This window comes from Somniosus microcephalus, chromosome 11 (assembly GCF_052327205.1).
Source record: "Somniosus microcephalus isolate GS21.2 chromosome 11, FLI_Smic_1.0, whole genome shotgun sequence".
NCBI classification, from domain to species: domain Eukaryota; kingdom Metazoa; phylum Chordata; class Chondrichthyes; order Squaliformes; family Somniosidae; genus Somniosus; species Somniosus microcephalus.
Genome location: NC_140997.1, coordinates 171,886,939 through 171,906,545, shown reverse-complemented (window position 1 = coordinate 171,906,545; position 19,607 = coordinate 171,886,939). Strand labels below are relative to the sequence as shown.

The 19,607-nt window shown below is 46.6% G+C and overlaps 1 pseudogene; it reads left to right on the top strand.

The window, feature by feature from the left end:
• The first annotated feature begins 8,151 nt into the window (after window positions 1-8,151).
• LOC147110986 (histone H2A-like) lies at window positions 8,152-8,584 on the top strand (annotated as a pseudogene).
• Window positions 8,585-19,607: the final 11,023 nt, after the last annotated feature.

Sequence of the window (19,607 nt, the reverse complement as noted above, 5' to 3'; positions counted from 1 at the left end):
CCCCCTATCACTCTATGGCATGACTGTCATTCCTTTTAAGGACCTATTAACCATATTTGAAGGCTCTTTTACTTAATGTACCTAATTGTAAGTTATAGCAGCACTCTATGTAAAAGCGAGGGGGGGTGCTGATTAGACTAACTCAATGACGTCTGGCTATACCTTGGTGAAAGAAAATGAAAAGAATTGCGTGGAAGTTTAATCGTTAAGCTTGCATGCTTAACAGCAACTAATGAGCCTCCTGTACGTATAGATCCTTGCTGCCTGTCTATACCTGAATCAGAAACAATACTCTAAATATGATTCCACAAATCAGCTCTGACTAGATCACTGTAGTCAAATAAGAAATGAACTGGGTGGCATTCTAAATGCTGTTCTAATGACTAGGATCTGACAGTTCAACACATGGATGTACACGGGCAATGTAAGATTCATGCTTCTTTCCTCCTCCCCGTTACACCTGTCCTCTATGATTCCTTCGATACCCAAGTTGGACACAGGTTTAAGACTCCCCCAAGACTACCCATTATGTTATCTGTCAACTCGAATGCTTGCTCGTTTATTGCATGTAAGAAGATGCCAAAATATCAGACTTTTCCCATTTGGAGTGAGGGTGCCTACCTCTGTGAGTTGAACAATTAGCATTCCAACTGCTGCCCACTAGCTCTGCACTAAAAACAGCTAAAATAAGTTAGGGTTGGTGCATTAAGGGTAAGCGAGTTTTTAACGGTGTGATGTGATAATTACTGCTGAACAACCTCTCTGGCCCTGAAATTTTAATTTTACAATTGTGGAGTCTCATTCCCTCAGCAGAAATTTAGGCCTAGAAATTCAGTATAGCCACGTTTGGGGCGCTACAGCATGGCGCTCGCTAACTTTTGCGCCCGGCGCAACTTAGCGCCACCTTCGCCGATATTCAGTTGCATCGCCCCAAGAGGTTGCTGCAGCGCTAAAGCAGGCGATGCACGAGTATCATTAGGCGCTAAGCCGGCGATCCGGGGCGCAAACACTGAAGGCGGGCGTAGCGCAGGTGCGGCGAGTTATTGACTGAAGGCAGACAGTCAGGCGCCGGTCAGCACTTAAAGGGGGAGGGTGGAATTGTTTGGCTGCCACACCCTGCACACTGCAGCCCTGAGGGAAGGCCTGAACAGTGCTAAATCAACTGCTCCATGGCCAGGAGAATGGAGAAGCCAAGGGAGAGAGTGCAGCACTTCGGAGAGGGTGACCTGAAGGTGCTGGTTGGCGCAGTTCAACGCAGGCGCCATGTTCTGTTCCCTGAAGGTGGCAGGAGGCCACTGCCCTCTGAATATCGGAAAGCATGGAGGGAGGTGGCAAACAGGGTCGCCTCCAACAGCATGGTTGCCAGGACTCCCCGCCAATGCCGTAAAAAATTCAATGACCTCACTCGGGTTGTCAGGATGAGTACCCTTTCCAGTATCCTCCTCATCCCTGCATGTGCTCCTCAGTTGATGGCCAAAGGGACTTGAAAATCCCTACTGCCCAGCCCTCATCCAGCAGCTATGGGACTGTCATGAAACGCACTTGCATATTCAGGAGTTTATACACTGTCAGGGCTATTCCACCATGGGAGGCTGTGCAGGCAACATCAGGACTTCACACTGTCAGGGCTATTCCACCATGGGAGGCTGTGCAGGCAACATCAGGGCTTCACACTGTCAGGGCTATTCCACCATGGGAGGCTGTGCAGGCAACATCAGGGCTTCACACTGTCAGGGCTATTCCACCATGGGAGGCTGTGCAGGCAACATCAGGGCTCCACACTGTACTTAGAGGCCGTCCTCTCTCTTGCAGGGCAAGCTGGCACACAACCGGAGACAGCAGCGCCAGACCGGGGGAGGCCGTCCTGACATTAAGCATCTCAGCGACCTAGAGCTGTGAGTGGAGCAGATCATGGCAGGCCGGCTGATTGGCCCCGTCGCGACTGGAGATGCCGACCCTGTTCTGGGCACCAATGGTAAGGTCCTCACCTTTTGGACCTCTCTCTTTCCACCTGCGCCTCATGCCAGTATCCTTTGCCACTGTCGAAGCAATGCAGTGCATAGCAGCACTCATGCCTCCCTTGCTGCCGTCATGTCCTCACTCTAAAACAACTCTTGTGCCTCCCTGCTTTCAGATGGTGACTCGCCAGGTGAGGAGGCGGCCCCTCAAGCTGGCACTGTGTCGGACTCAGACCTAGAGGAGGAGGAAGAGGAAGCCGCCCCATCAGGGACACCCTCGGCCGAGGCAGCCCATGGCCATGGAGGGGAGCAGGGGGGAAATTTCGGAGGAGAGTGATGCTCCGGGGACCAGCGGGCTGCAGCAATGCGGGAGGGGTGGGGAAGCTCAGCGGCCTTCTCCCCGGAGGGAGAGTGTGGCCTCCAGTCCTGCTCCAGTGAGCGCAGAGGAGGTGCGGCTCCTAGCGAAAATGGGCGCCCAGGCTGAGCGCAGGCACACTGAGCTCATGGCTGCAGTGGCAATGATGCCTGACTCCATAGAGTCACTGGCAAGGAGTGTGCAGGAATTCAGGGCAGCACAGGCCAGGAGTCTGCAGGAATTCGCGGCAGCACAGGCGGCCTCCAGCAAAGTGGTCAGTCATGCCGTGCATTCACTGGCTGGTGTCATCCAGACACAGACCAGGGCCACACGGGCACTAACTGCTGCCACACTCACTGGCTCGGCCAGGCATCGCCGGGGCACTGTGCCAGTGAATCAGCTGACCAGGGAGTGCCTGTGCTCTGTCAGGTTGGCAGCATTCCTGCAGCCAACACTGTCACTCCTCCACTGCAGCTGCCACCACCCGTAGGACAGCTGAGTTGGATCAGTCCACAGCCGAGCCCTCCAGGCCCAGAGCTGGTCCAGGCCGACCCCCAAGGGCATCTGCTGTCTCACCAACTAACCCTCAGCAGCCTTCCCCCAGCCTTGCTGCAGCCACTGGGGTCCCATTGAGGAGGAGCTGCAGGGCGGGTAGGGGCCATGCCCGGAAGCGAGACGGATCACCCTCGCAGGTGAAAAAGTAGAAGGGCTGGCCAATTGTGTTGCTTTTTATAAACAGGCCGAGGCTGTTGTATTTGCATTTTATAAACAGGCCGACACTGTTGTATTTGTTTTTTATATGAAGGCCGAGACTGGTGTGTTTTTGTTTGGGGGGTTTCTCTGAAGTAGTTTGTCATGCGGGAAGGGCACAGAGTTGTAAGAGTAATAAATTTTCTTTAATCACACTGTCCATGTTTGCTTTTGGAATTATTGGTTGCCTTAATCGGCTGAGGGCTTGCGGAGCGGCTACATCCATCTTCCTTCATTGGCACAAGCCATTCCCTGAGAGGGGGCCTAGAACCGAGTTGCAATAAGCCGCCGACGGACGGCCCTTGCACTTTCTGCCTCCCTCCCATCCAGGTCCTCCTCCTCCTCCTCTGGTGGTCCTCCAATGCCTGCTGGCAGTGGCTGAGTCCTGCGGATAGCCAGGTTGTGCAGCATGCAGCACACGACAACGAAATGGGAGACTCGCTCAGGCGAGTACTGTAGGGCTCCCCCGGAATGATCCAGACAGCGGAACCGTTGCTTGAGCACGCCGATTGTGTGCTCAATGATGTTCCTGGTTGCTTGATGGCTGTCATTGTATCGCTCTTCAGCAGGGGTGCTGGGCGCACGGAGCGGGGTCATCAGCCAGCTGCACAAAGGATAGCCTTTGTCCCCGAGAAGCCATCCTCGTGGGTGAGGCTGGGCTTCGAAAATGTCTGCCACAGAAGTCTGGCGCAGGATGAAGGCATCGTGGCTGCTGCCTGGAAAGCGGGCATTGACAGCTAGTATGAGGTGCCTGTGGTCACACACCAACTGCACGTTAAGCGAATGGTAGCCCTTCCGGTTGTGGTAATCCTCGGCATTCTCCAGAGGTGCCCGCAAAGCCACATGCATGCAGTCTATGGCGCCCTGCACCATTGGGAAGTCCGCTAATGCTGCAAAGCCCATTGCACGCTCTTGCTGCTTGTCAAGGGTCATGGGGAAGGAGATGAACTGGCATCTCCTTCTGAAAAGGGCATTGGTCACCTGGTGGATGCAGCAATGTACCGCGAACTGGGAGATGTTGGAAATGTCCCCAGTAGCGGATTGGGAGGAGCCGGTGGCATAGAAGTTGAGAGCGACCGTCACCTTCACTGCCACCGACAGAGACGTCCTGCTCCTCAGCTGTGGCTGCAGATCTCTCTGAAGCAGGTGGCAGATCTCTGTGACCACCTCCCTTCTGAATCGCAGCCTCCGAACACACTGCTCCTCAGACATGTTCAGATAAGAGAACTGCTGGCGGTATACCCTGGGTGGGTAAGGCCTCCTCTGCCGACGCCTGTTGGCCCTTCTCCGTCTGGCCAAGACTGGCACTCTCTCACGGCGTCTCTGAGCCCTTTGAATGCAATGCAGTAAGCCAACGTTTGCACCCATTGCAGCCCCCATTAGATGTATCGAATTAATGCTATGGCACTGAAAGTTAATTACAAGTGCAAAGCTCTGGCCTGAAGCCAGAAGTACCTGAGCGAGTGTTGAGTCAAACCAGAAAGCTCTCTCCCTTTGTCTCTCTCCTAATATCAGTGTCTCACAAAGAGGGAGCGGTGCAAAATGGCTGACATTTATACTGCAGGAGGAATCCCCTTTAATTTGCACCCCCCCCGTGCCCTGCAGCGACTGGGAACCGTTCCACTTTACCAGTCGCTGGGGACGCCAGACGCACAATAGGCCGGCGCCACTGAATTTCCGGTTCGGGGCGCACAAAGGGCGTTGCACCATGAAATGACGTCAGGATCTGCGCGCGCAGCTGAGCGCGCGCAAAGGTTTTGCGCCGCCGCTAAATCACAACTAAATTGTGCGAGAGGCGCAGATCGCGCCGCGCCCTGTCACTAGCCGCTTCGCGCCCCACTTCTCGCTCTCCTAAGGCGCTAGTGGCTGGCGCAGCCAACTGAATTTCTAGGCCTTAGTGTTGGAGATTTTTTTTCAATTAAAATTAAAATTTTTGTTTTACTTATTCTGTCTGTCTCTTTTATCTATTTCCCTTAATCCCATTAGTGTTTCAAATCTTTATTTCACTTTCTGTACATCATTTAAATCTAAATTATATTTCCTGCTTTATACTTCCTGATTTAGACTTGTGTGTGCCCCAGTGAGGATTCTTCAACCTGATTGGTTGAAGAGCCTTGCTGTTACTTGCCCTGTTTACAGACACCACAGATCCCCTGGAGAGGACACCGTGCTGGAAAAGACACCAGATTAGAAGAAATCTCCGCTGACAAGCCCGTGAAAAGTCCATGGACAGCTGTCAGTGAGGTGAATGGCGAGTGCCGTTCCTTTGCTGCTGAGAGTAAAATGAGGGCTCATATATCAACTAAAATGAATAATAATAGTGTGGACCAATTGAGGGAATAAACTGTTGAAAATCTTTTAGAGGCTGTCCCGTCATATAAATGCTTGAACATTTGACTTCTGATCCGCCCAAAAAGGTGACAAGTTCAAATCTCAGCAATTTTGCAATCTCTGAGCTGCCTGTACAAAGCTTGGGCTCCCTGGGTGTAATTTATGTGCAGCCTTTGGAATCCCAGGGCTGCATTGTGCAATCCATGGGCTGCTCTCAAGTTCCTGAGCAGTGTAATATAATCGTAAACTGTCTGCTAAAATCCCAAAGGTGTCTGTTCCAGATCTGGGTGGTGTAACTTCTATGGGTTAGAATCATAGAACCATAAAACACAGGAGACCATTCAGCCCATGGTGCCTGTGCCGGCTCCTTGAAAGAGCTATCTAATTAGTTCCACTTCCCCTGCTCTTACCCCATAGCACAACAATTTTTTTCTTTTCAAGTAGATATCCAATTCCCTTTTGGAAGTTATACTGAATCTGCTTCTTCCACCCTTTCAACAACAACTTACATTTATATAGCACCTTTAACATAGTAGAACGTTCAGGTTAATAATCACACATTGTAGTTTAAAAACATGATCAAGCTTCCCAATGACCTAGTGGATAAAGGCATCAACTGAGCCATAAAACAAAGAAGTCTCAAGGCTATGGTCTTTGTTAAGGTAGTTGATCCCAAAGGTGGTAAGGGTGCTACAATTGGTTCCTGCTCCTTATTGTTGTCCAATGGTCACTGCTGGAAAGTACTCTATGCAGATGTTGATTGGGCTCACACGATTCCCTCAATTAACCAGGCACCCCTCACTGTCTAGGTTCCCACATGAAGAATAACCATATGGGTGAGGTACTTAGTGGGAAACATATCCCAGCAAAAGTCATCAACTTAAGGCAGTACATAAGAACATAAGAAGTAGGAGCAGGAGTAGGCCATACGGCCCCTCGGGCCTGCTCCGCCATTCAATAGGATCATGGCTGATCTGAACCTAGACTCACGTCTACTTCCCTGCCCGCTCCCCATAACCCCTAATTCCCTTATCAGCTAGGAAATTGTCTATCTCTGTTTTAAATTTATTTAATGTTGCAGCTTCCACAGCTCTCTGAGGTAGCAAATTCCATAGATTTATTACCCTCCGAGTGAAGAACTTTCTCCTCATCTCAGTTTTGAAAGGGCAGCCCCCTATTCTAAGATTATGCCCCCTAGTTCCAGTCTCACCCACCAGCGGAAACATCCTCACTGCATCCACCCGATCAAGCCCCCTCACAATCTTATATGTTTCGATAAGATCGCCTCTCATTCTTCTGAATTCCAATGAATAGAGGCCCAACCTACTCAACCTTTCCTCATACGTCAACCCCCTCATCTCCGGAATCAACCGAGTGAACCTTCTCTGAACTGCCTCGAGAGCAAGTATATCCTTTCTTAAATATGGAAACCAAAACTGTACGCAGTATTCCAGGTGTGGCCTCACCAGTACCCTGTATAACTGAAGCAAGACTTCCCTGCTTCTATACTCCATCCCCTTTGCAATAAAAGCCAAGATTCCATTGGCCTTCCTGATCACCTGCTGTACCTGCATACTAACCTTCTGTGTTTCATGCACCAGGACCCCCAGATCCCTTTGTACTGTAGCACGTTGCAGTTTCTTTCCATTTAGATAATAACTTGCTCCTTAATTATTTCTGCCAAAGTGCATAACCTCACACTTTCCAACATTATATTGCATCTGCCAAATTTCTGCCCACTCACTTAGCCTGTCTATGTCCTTTTGCAGGTTTTTTACTGTCCTCCTCACTCACTGCTTTCCCTCCCATCTTTGTATCGTCGGCAAACTTGGATACATTGCACTCGGTCCCTTCCTCCAAATTGTTAATATAGATTGTAAAGAGTTGGGGTCCCAGCACTGACCCCTGCGGAACACCACTAGTCACTGATTGCCAACCCGAGAATGAACCATTTATCCCAACTCTCTGTTTTCTGTTAGATAGCCAATCTTCCACCCATACCAGTATATTACCCCCAATCCTGTGATTTTTTTTATCTTGTGCAGTAATCTTTTGTGTGCCACCTTGTCAAATGCCTTTTGGAAGTCCAAATACACCACATCCACTGGTTCCCCTTTATCTACCCTGTTTGTTACGTCCTCAAAGAATTTGAGTAAATTTGTCAAACATGACTTCCCCTTCATAAAACCATGCTGACTCTGTCCGATTAAATTATGCTTATCCAAATGTCCAGTTACTGCTTCCTTAATAATGGACTCCAACATTTTACCAACCACAGATGTCAGGCTACCAGGTCTATAGTTTCCAGCCTTTTGTCTACTTCCCTTTTTAAATAAGGGCGTCACATTAGCAGTTTTCCAATCTGCTGGGACCTTTCCTGAATCCAGGGAGTTTTGGAAAATTACCACTAATGCATCCACAATCCCTACCGCTGCTTCTCTCAAGACCCTAGGATGTAAGCCATCAGGTCCAGTAATACCAACTCTCTCGATTTAATCGCGTGACACACAATTTTTAATGAAAATTCTCACCAACTCGCGATCTCGCGATTCCACTCAGATACGTCATGATTTATTTTTCGGCTGTATTAATCTTCGTCACCGCCTCCTGTTATTGGCTGCTGGGGACACATGGATTGTGTCAGGGGTTCTCAATGGGCGACGAGTTGTGTCACCCTCTGAGAAGCACCACGTGCTGCAGGCAGAAGCTGTAGAGGAGCCGAGCTCAGCCGTTAGAGTTGTAGAGAGTTTTAGCAGGATGTCTGGTCGTGGTAAACTGGAGGGAAAGGAAAGGATGGGCCAAATCTAAGACCCGTTCATTCAGACCCGGTCTCCAGCTTCCTGTCGGCCGCATTCACCAGCTACTGCGCAGGAGTCACTATGCCGAGCGTGTCAGGGCCGGAACCCTCGTCTACCTGGCCACTGATCTCAAGTACCTGACCACCGAGATCCTGGGTCTGGCGGGCAATGCGGACCGTGACAATAAGAAGACCAGGATCATCCCCCGCCACCTGCAACTTGCTATCCGCAACGACGAACTGCTGAACAAGTTGCGGCAAGGGATCACCATAGCCCAAGGTGAGGTCCTGTCCAACATCCAGGCTGTTCTGCTGCCAAAGGAAGCCGGCCAACCAAGCAAGGTTTATGCCTACAGAACAAAAAAAGAAGAAATCAGCCGTTTCCCATGGTGATGAGGGCAGTGTGTCGCCGCTTCTCCTTTGGTGCCACGGTTCCGGGGGCTATGTTACAGAAACTCCGCAGTCGCCACCGAGCAAATCAAAATGGCCAGATCAGTACAGCCGGCCACCACTATGGGGCTGAACGAAGCTTTCAAATCAGTGGGAGAGATCGGTAGATACCAAGTGTACCTCAGCTTCGTATTAAACCTATTACAGGTGAGCGAGTCATCTAGTTTTACCCGCAACAGGTGAGTAAGAAGGTACTTTGTTGCTGTCAGATGGCCGTGAACTGTTTTAGGAGAGGAAATGAGAAACAGGTTTGTGTGAATTTTAAGCTGTACGTTAATCCGCTTTTTAAAATAAAATGATCCTACTGCAGATGGGTTTGTAAGATCAGGCTTTCAATCATTAGGTGAGGCAAGGAATCATTTTAGCAGAGTGAAGAAGAGTGATTGGCACAAGTTTAACTTACTTTTATTAGTTACTTTTTACTAAGTCCAACATTGCACCGGGGTGGATTTATGGTTTTAGTCTTGTTGCTGAAGAAAGTTAATAAAAACCTTAATAACATAAAAATTGGGGAAAATTGGAGCTTCTTTTTGAAAATCAGAATTCTGGCATCAGGTTTATATTTTTAGAAATGTTGAGGCACCTGACTTTCTACAGGCCAACCCAATTAGCACATCTGTCTGCTGAAGAATTCAAATCGCTTGGGGGCAACACAGGTTGCCTCTTGTATTAGATGGTAGAGTGAGTGTGGCTAGCTGAAGGCACGGCTGTCAATGGTAGAGCGATTAAAATCGGGAATGCGCAAGAGGCCCGAATTGGAGTATCCACAGAGATTTGGGAGGGTTGTAGGGCTGGAGGAGGTTATGTTCCAGAAAGAGTAACGGTCAAAAGCAGAGCGAGGCCGCCTTGTGAGTGACGCGACAGCAGGGCCACCGATCCACCTACTCCTGCTCCTATTTTTTAATGTTCTTATGTCAGCAATCGGTTAGTGATGGCCGAATGCGCTTCCTGTCAAGGAGCAAAGGTCAGTGAGGGGTTGGGTCGGGAAAAAAATAGCAACTCATGATTTCTTACCAAATCCCAATTTTTTAAGAGTTTGTCTCATGATTTATGAGACAGTGGGGTTGACATTACTTTTAAGGGAAGTAAAAATGTCTCTTTTTTAAAAAAAATGATGTATGCCTCTTTATAAATAAACACAGCCCTGTTTAATCCATAGACTGTCTGTTCAATTCCCAGGGAAGCCACTTCAAATCCCAGGCTGTCTGATCAAAATCCAAGGCCATTCTATTTGAATCTCAGGGCTGTCTGATCAAATCCCTGAGTAGTGCAGCGTAATCTGCAAGCTGTCCGTTCAAATCGCAGAGCTGTCTCTTCCAGACCTGGCAGCCGTCACTCACTAGGAGGGGACAATCACTCATTTTGGTTTAAAAATATGACCTATTTTAATCTATGTCTCTTTAATAAATAAATACAGCTCCATCAGTTTAAATCAGTTTCCAATCTATCTCACTCATTCTGATTACAAATATTACTCCTAACATTTCCTTGATGCTGACAGCTCTGCTGTTCAAACCTCATGGACCATCTGTGTCTGACTCCAGTGTCTGCCTGTTCAAAAGTCAGGGCTGAAGAGTATGATCCATTGGTTGTTCAAATTCCAGGGAAACCACTTTAAATCCCAGGGTGCCTCCGAGTCTCAGCCTAACCTGTAGTGGTCCATAAAGTGTCTGTTTGAATCCTAGACTAGCCTACTGTGACCCTCAGGCTACCTGCTTGAAACCAAAGGGTGTGTAGCATAATCAATGGGCTGTGCTTTGAATATCAGGCCGACTTGTCCAATTGCCAATGCTGCATAAATGTACTTCATAGGCGACATGTTCAAACCTCAGGATTGCCTGTTAAAATCTGTTAGGTGCCTAATGTAATTCATGGGTTGTCTGTTCAAATTACAGGAATGCATGCTTGAATCCCAAGGGTTGCTCAACGCTGCTTAATGTGATCAATTGGTAGCCTTTTTGAATCCCAGGGCTATCTCTTTGAATCCCCAGGCTGCCTGTTTAAATGTCAGAGTTGTGTAGTGTAATCCATAAATTCCCTGTTTAAACCTCAGGCTGCCTGTTCAAATCGCTAGCTGCCTGTTGCTCAGATCAATAGGTCTCCCTGTTTGAATTGCATTGCTGCCTATTCAAATGTCAGAGCTGCACAGTGTAATACACTGACTGTCTGTCTGAAGCCCAGGGGTACCCACTTGGATTTCATGGCAACCTCTTTGAATCCATGGGATATTGCTCAAATCTGGAGACTGGCTATATGTTCAGATATAGAAGCAGAAAATGATGCCAATATAGAGCAGGCCGAACAACATCTAAACTGAAAGACATGTATTTTGATTATTAATCTAATGTACCTTTATTTTTCAAAGCGGATCAACTGGTTATGTCTTTCCAAATTTTTTGGATTTCAAACACTTTTGTGTTCTAACCGAGAGGCTGCTTGTTCAAGTGTATGAGCTATGGGGTATAATCAGTGGGTAGCCTTTGTCGATCCCAGCTGCCTGTTTAAATCATAGGCCTGGATCTTTGAATGTCAGGGCTGCATAGTGTAATCAATAGGCTGTCTGTTCAAATCCATGAGTTAGAGTTGAATCCACGGGCTCTTCAAACCAAAGCACTATCACAGGGATGCCTCTTCAGTTTCAGAGACTGCCTGTTTGATTGCACACTGTAATCTTACTGATTTATCTAATTTACTTGGTTTAGTCCTGTTGTTTGGGTGTGCACTGGAGTGGTACCTAGAAGGGAGTCATTCTTCCTTAGTACTGAGAGCGTGACATGTAGGGCTAGATTTTGTCAATGGGGGCGCGTTGGGGGCGGAACTGCTGGTTGTTGGGTTTCAGTCCCACCCCCAACGACGTCCGGCCAACCCACGCTACTTTCCCTTGATTGACTTTGTTAAGCCCGCCCTGCAGGTTTAGCAGGCCAATTAAGAGAAAGCCGGTTGCAGAGGATGTCAGCGTATGACGTTTCAGCTGTCAACATTTTTTTGACAGATGAATTGTTAGCATTTGACAGCTTAGAGAAGCTGTTAAACACTGACAATCTCTGTTCCATGGTGAGCCCTTGTACTGAAGGCTCACCAAAACCTATTTCCTCAGCAGAAATCAGATGGCTGCTGCATCTGAGAATGCAGCAGCCATTCTGTCATCTCTGCCGTTGAGATGAGGCACCTCCTGATCCCTAAGGGTTGATGCCTGCAGGAAGAAGCAAAGGTAAGTAAACGTTTTCTAACACTTTACATTCACCTCTCATACTTACCTCTCCACACTTGCACCCATCACTCACCTCCACAGCAGACTTTTTGATCCCTCTCACCCCCACAGACCCACTGCTCGCCTCGCTGACCCTGGCGGGGTTTCCTGATGGCAGGAAGCCCACACTTGCAGGGGTAAAATGGGGAAAAGCCTCAAAACTGCCTGTTAACTACCTGTTAACAGGCAGCTAATTGGCTGTAATCCCCTTCCCGCCTCGAGGAGACGGGTCTCTGCATGAGTTGGGGACCCGCCTCCCAGGAAGATGGCATGGAGGTGGGATGGGAGCGGGTTCAGTACCCGCTCCCTGTTTCTGCCATTTTCCCGGCAGTCCCGCCTCCCCAGGGCTGGCAAAATCCCCCCCGTAGTGTCAGTGTAAAGCAGTTTCACTTTACACTAACACTGCAGTTAGTTATATTGTAAGTGCAGCCTGAATCCAGTGTCAGGATCTCCCATTCCTTCACTTCAGAGATAGCGTAAGCCTGGACTAGGGTTGCCAGCCCTCCAGGATTGGCCTGGAGTCTCCAGGAATTGAAGACTAACCTCCAGGGCACTGCTGCGAGCAGCCCAGGAAAAATATCATAGGGCCAATAAAAAAATTGTGTTTAAAAAAATATAATTTTAACACTTTTGTTTACTAGTTATAAATATATTGGGCATGGGAAAAAAGGCTGTTTTACTGACAATTAAGTATCATCCAATTGGGAAATGAAGAGTCTAAACACTTTCTGATTGGCGTAGGAAGACGGGTCACCATGAGGATGGCCATGTCGGGCGACCAATAGCGAGAGTGTGGGGGCAGGGCATTGGCAGCAGGTGGTCACGTGATTAAACCTTCAGGAATATGTCCAACCAGGGTTGGCTACCCTAGCTTCGACACCTGATTCGTACTCCACTTTTAGCATCAGTGTGAAGTGGTTTCGGCTTCACACCGACACTAAACTTGTCGCCTGAGGAAGAGAGTGCTTGAAGACCAGGACCTCAAACCCGGCACTAAGCTCATGGTCTACAGAGCAGCAGTGATACCTGCCCTGCTGTATGCCTCAGAGACATGGACCATGTACAGCAGGCACCTCAAAGCACTGGAGAGGTACCACCAACGCTGCCTCCGCAAGATCCTGCAAATCCATTGGCAGGATAGGCACACCAACATCAGTGTTCTTGCTCAGGCCAACATCCCCAGCATCGAAGCTTTGACCACGCTCGATCAGCTCCAATGGACGGGTCACATTGTCCACATGCCCGGTACGAGACTCCCAAAACAAGCGCGCTACTCGGAGCTCCAGCACAGCAAGAGAGCCCCAGGTGGGCAGAGGAAACACTTTAAGGACACCCTCAAAGCCTCCTTGAAAAAGTGTAACATTCCCACCGACACTTGGGAATCCCTGGCCCAAGACCGCACAAAGTGGAGGAGAAGCATCCGGGAAGGCGCCGAACACCTTGAGTCTCTTCACCGGGAGCAAGCGGAAGCCAAGCTCAGGCAGCGCAAGGAGCGCACGTCAACCCAAGCACCCCACCCACCCCTTCAACCACCATCTGCCCCACCTGTGACAGAGACTGTAGGTCCCGCACTGGACTCACCAGTCACCTGAGAACTCATTTTTAATGTGGAAGCAAGTCATCCTCGGTTCCGAGGGACTGCCTAAGAAGAGAAACTTGTGCAGTGTAAATGTAGCGTAAGGGAGAGTGACACACAGAGCACCAAAAGTTGTTCGAATTATCCCATTGTCTGATAGATCAGAGTGGAATTGATAAGAACTTAAGAACATAAGAAATAGGAGCAGGAGTAGGCCATTTGTCCCTTCGAGCCTACTCCGCCATTCAATAAGGTCATGGCTGATCTTATACCTCATCTCCACTTTCCTGCACTATCCCCATGTCCTTTGATTCCCTTAATATTCAAAAATCTATCGATCTCTGTCTTGAATATATTCAATGACTGAGCCTCCACCGTCCTCTGGGGTAGAGAATTCCAAAGATTCACCACCTTCTGAGTGAAGAAATTTCTCCTCATCTCAGTCCTAAATGGCTGACCCCCTTATTCTGAGACTGTGACCCCTGGTTCTAGACTCCCCAGCCTGGGGAAACATCCTCCCTGCATCAACCCTGCCAAGCCCTGTAAGAATTTTGTATGTTTCAATGAGATCACCTCTCATTCTTCTAAACTCCAGAGAATATAGGCCTAGTCTACTCAATCCCTCCTCATAGGACAATCCCCCCATCCCAGGAACCAGTCTGGTGAACCTTTGTTGCACTCCCTCTGTGGCAAGTATATCCTTCCTTAGGTAAGGAGACCAAAACTGTACACAATATTCCAGGTGTGGTCTCACCAGGGCCCTATATAATTGCAGTAAGACGTCTTTACCCTTATACTCAAATCCTCTTGCAATAAAGGGCAACATACCATTTGCTTTCCTAATTGCTTGCTGTACCTGCATGTTAACTTTCAGTGATTCATTTACAAGGACACGCAGGTCCCTCTGAACACCAACATTTCCCAATCTCTCACCATTTAAAAAATACTCTGCTTTTCTATTTTTCCTACAAAAGTGGATAACCTCACATTTCTCCACATTATCTTCCATTTGCCATATATTTGCCCACTCACTTAGCCTGTCTATATCCCCTTGAAGCCTCCTTGCACCCTCCTCACAACATACATTCCCACCCAGCTTTGTATTATCATCAAACTTGGATATATTACATTTGGTCCCCTCATCCAAATCATTGATGTAGATTGTGAATAGCTGAGGCCTGATCCTTACGGTACCCCACTGATCCTTACAGTACCCCACTAGTTACAGCCTGCCAATCTGAAAATGACCAGTTTATTCCTACTCTCTGTTTTCTGTCCGTTAACCAATCCTCAATCCATCTAGTATATTACCCCCAATCCCATGAGCCCTAACTTTGTTTAATAACCTCTTGTGTGGTACCTTATTGAATGCCTTCTGAAAATCCAAATACACTACAGCCACTGGTTCCCCCTTATCTATTCTGCTAGATACAACCTCAAAAAACTCTAACAGATTTGTCAAACATGATTTCCCTTTCATAAATCCATGTTGACTCTGCCCAATCCTATTATTATTTTCTAAGTGCCCTGTTACTATGTACTTAATAATATATTCCAGCATTATCCCTACTCCTGATGTCAGGCTAACTGGTCTGTAGTTCCCCATTTTCTCTCCCTCCTTTCTTAAATAGTGGGGTTACATTTGCTACCTTCCAATATCTATGGAATTTTGGAAAATGATGTAAGAGAAGACCTTCAGTGTACCTTAAATTACACTGGTTATGTTCATGAAGGAAAGTATTTCTAAAATATTTATTTATGAAAAGCAATTTCACTATCAAAGAATTTTCTATATGATTTAGCACGAGTACCAGCTAAAATGAAGGAATGAGAAAGATGCTCATGAACTAACTATGGTGAAATATTCAGCCTACAGATCATTATTCGGTCTCGAAGCAGAGCATAGCCACAAATAACTCAAGCTTGGAGCATCTGAATGCACCATCAACAGAGAAACATTCACTGCATCGATCCTTTGTTCTTCACGTATCCTATAACATCCTACTTCATTCTGTTTGAAGAATATTAATTAAGAAGCAATAGAGTATATGATCGAAAATGTGGCTATTTTCTTTAGTATATAAAAGCATCCTTCAGTCCTAAAGGGTTTAATGCCAGCCAGAATACAGGCTTTGGTTCTCAAATATAATCTTCAGCTTTGTAGCAAAGACTGACAATATGTTATGCAAAATACGTAGTACAGTAAATGCCTCTTAATGGGGTAATGCTGCCTTCGTGGGGATATTAAAGGTTTGTGCACTGATCTCGATTAACGGTAACAGTGTGTGAACGAAAATCAGAAATAGTCATCGGCAGCTGTACGACACACCTGCACTGCCGCCTTCATCTGAAACTCACTCAGCCACATTGGATTAAACAAGCTGCAATCAGCGATGTGAAGAGGTTTATGGTTAATTATCTGCGCGGCCCCCTGCTCATTACTCACTGCAGAGCAGCACTGCAGCATGCCTGTCAGCAGCACGACTGCCGCCCTTGTAATCGCATCAAAAATAAAACATAGCAGGATAATGCGATCTTCTCAAAGGGGAGGGGAGGGGAAGGCAGAAAGTGCATTCCAAGCTAAAAGATGCCTGGTAGGCAGCCTAATATCGACAGAATGACCACAAAGGGAGCAGCGAAAAAGGGGAAGAGAAAACACAAATCTAAATGTAACGTAAGCAGTGATTACTTCTCTGTTAGATGAATAGGTGGCCAAATGGATAAGGACTTGCATGTAATAACGAAGCAGACTCCTGATTTGACATGGAATAGAGGGATGGGATTGGTGCGGAGGGAGGGGGAACGAAAGGGTTTGAACATGTCCTGCACATGAACCTAGACCACAGGGTTTAACTCAATTGGTTTCTCAGTCCTGCCTTCTATTTAAACAAAGAGTATAAAAAAAACAAAGCAGGCTTTAACTTATTATTTTGAGAATACCACAAAGCAATGAGCTTCACTAGTTAAGAGGAACCTTCTGCAACAACAGCTGTAAATTGGTGCTTTATGTCTTTTGTCCTGGTGTTTGGGACTCCTGCCGAGCACCACATTGTTAACAAGTATACTTTAGTTAATAACTATTAGAAATGTCTTAGCTTAAAACTGCGATTGATTCCAAACAAGAAGTTAATTGAGAATACATCTAAACAAGCACAGGGCATGGAAAAAATAACTAATGAATGGAAATCGAAATATATCAATCCTGGGGGGTATCACAGCAAATGTTCCTTCTAAGCTGCGCAATAATGGGAAAGGTCCCACGCAGGCCGCTCACCAGCTTTTACATTGTAAATACTGCGCATGAGCAGAAATTTAAAGGGACCGCGCATTAAAAGAAACAGGCCACACGGAACAAAGTGCAGTTTACAGAGAACATTGATCACAGCCAAAGCTGACCCTATCCTCACCTGATGTCCACTAACATGCACTTGCTGGCAAGGGTGTCTGGACAGTGATCAGGACAGGAAACCCTGGCTGATTTTTTCTTTCGTAGCCCAGGGCCACTGAAGCCAAATGTCTCTCTTCTACTTAGGCAGTCCCTCGGAACCGAGGATGACTTGCTTCCACATTAAAAATGAAGAGAGTGTTTGAAGATCAGGACCTCAAACCCGGCACCAAGCTCACGGTCCACAGAGCAGTAGTGAAGCCAAATGTAGTAACCCCCATCACCACTCCAACAGAGATTAGCTAACTTTGCTCCGACTGGGAATTGAATGTGGAACTGTATGACTCAGCAAAGTATTCTCTGAGCCACTCCACATGCCTGACTTGGGCAGTTTAGACTTATACAGAAATAAGCACAATGTTGCTACCTACAGCAGTTCACCCAATTCCACACAATTCTCTACAATAGCCATTCCATGTGTATTAGGGCCAGATTTTCTTCTTTTCATCTCAAAGATATAACCGTCTGAACCCCAAAGAATACTTGAGCCTGCTTCATTAACTTCCTCTGATTTACACTTTGCAGCCAGGGTTGTGTTATGCTCAATCACGCTTGACAGAGTTCTGCCAATGCCGGTATAAACTTCAGAGTTACCAGACTCATTTCCTCACAGATGTATTTGAAGGAACACTATTGTGGTTCATATTTATTGTTTCCTGGAGAATAGGAATGAGGGTCACGCCTAGGGTGACTATACAGGCTTCCTGGACAACAACAAAGTCACACTTAATTATCCTGCAATTCTTCAGTTTCCAACCATTAAATATCAGGTCCTTACTTAAGATGCAAAACATTCCCCCAAGGATTTACATATTAATAATTTTAGATACAATAACAGTTAAGATATTTAGAAGCACTAGTTGACAGTAGGCCTTTATATTTGTATTCATGAAGCAGAACATAATCTCTTCTGGCATTTTTAGTTTGCAATATCTCAAAAGAATTTTTATGCAGATTTAAGGAAAAACCTAGCATAAAGGCAGTGATATTTATGCAATAAAAATGCATAGAAGCCAGTCTATTAAAACTAGCAGAAACTGACCAATAGCTTCAAAAAAGCTGACACAGCCCCTAAAACAGACCTGAATATAAACCCGTGACATGCTAAAACAAGCAGTTACGCTGCAAGTGCCATGGGACACGTGTTGTAATGTAAACTGTAGGCGTACCCAACATCCCTTCAATCATGTTGTAAGAAAAGCAATTGGTACATCAAAGCCTGAAGAGCGATGGAGAAGATGAAGGCACAAGATTAATTTTCTAGAAGCGTTTGAAGGCAACTTCCCTAGAAAAATTTGTTTTTTTACATTTTATTTGGTCCATTTTCCAGTATTTTGACATGCACAATGAACATAATTATTGCTTTTTGTAAGTAATATTTGCTCAAAGTTATTCAAAACTGCTGTATATTTGCTATGTGGGAATGAATTTATTTTTCTTTATACTTTAAAACTTCTATCTTCCAGTACTTTCTTCAATCACCCAATAGCAAATAAGAGATTTGACCCTGTCTTATTAACAAAGATCATCCCAGTCAAGACTTTGGACAGCAAATTTAGGACTCCTTCCAAATGCTTGCATTTATATAGCACCTTTCATAACCTCAGGCTGTCCCAAAGCACTTTACAGCCAATGAAGTACTTTTGAAGTGTAGTCACTGTTGTAATGTAGGAATCGAGGCAGTCAATTTGTGCACAGCAAGATCCCACAAACAGCAACGTGATAATGACTAGATAATCTTTTTTTTAGTGATGTTGGTTGAGGGATAAATATTAGTCAGGACATTGGGGAGAACTCCTCTGCTCCTCTTTGAAATAGTGGCATGGGATCTTTCACGTCCACCTGAGCGGGCAGACGCTGCCTTGGTTTAATGGACTCATTCCAAAGGCAACACCTCCGACAGTGCAGCCCTCCCTAGTCAGCCTAGATCTTGTGCTCAAGTCTAATGCCAATAATTCTTCCTCTCTATCCTCAATTCAACTTGGCACTCCTCCTCTAACTTATTTCAATCTGGCACTTTTCTTCACCATCATGCTGGTGCTCTAGTTCCCTCTCATTCCTGCTTCCCCCATTTCCCAAAATGTCAACCCAGAGTTCTTTCCTCTTCAGCCATGATCTTATTGAAAGGCGGAGCAGGCTCGAGGGGCTGAATGGCCTACTCCTGCTCCTATTTCTTATGTTATTATTCCCTAAAGCACCATGCCCACCTCATCCCCATCAAAACACTATTCCTGGCTTCTCTCCCTCTCCCACAAAGTACTGATCCAGGTTTCTGGCTTCTCTCCCACCCTCCCAAAGGACTACATCTCTTCTCTCTCCCCAGCACTACTACTATCCAAGTCTGGCTGCAGCTGGAATTGATTCCAGCTGCTGCTTTATGTGGCCAGGAATTCCTGGTCCCATGAGCATTACACATGACTGCATTCAAAGACAAAAATTATCACAGGCCTGGCCCCAAAACTCTGACAGTTCCTATCAGACACACATGATTGGCATGTATGTGCATAACTCACACATTTCACTGTCATTCCTTAGAAAATGATTAAAGTTGTGCAACTTCATAGCCTTGATACAAGAAAAAAAAGAGTATTCTGAATCTAAACTGTCCTGATCTGAAAACCACACTATGTTAAATTAGTTTTGTGGAAGTGTGAAATGGTTGTTTTTTAGTTTTGTTGAAAATCAATTTAGAAGC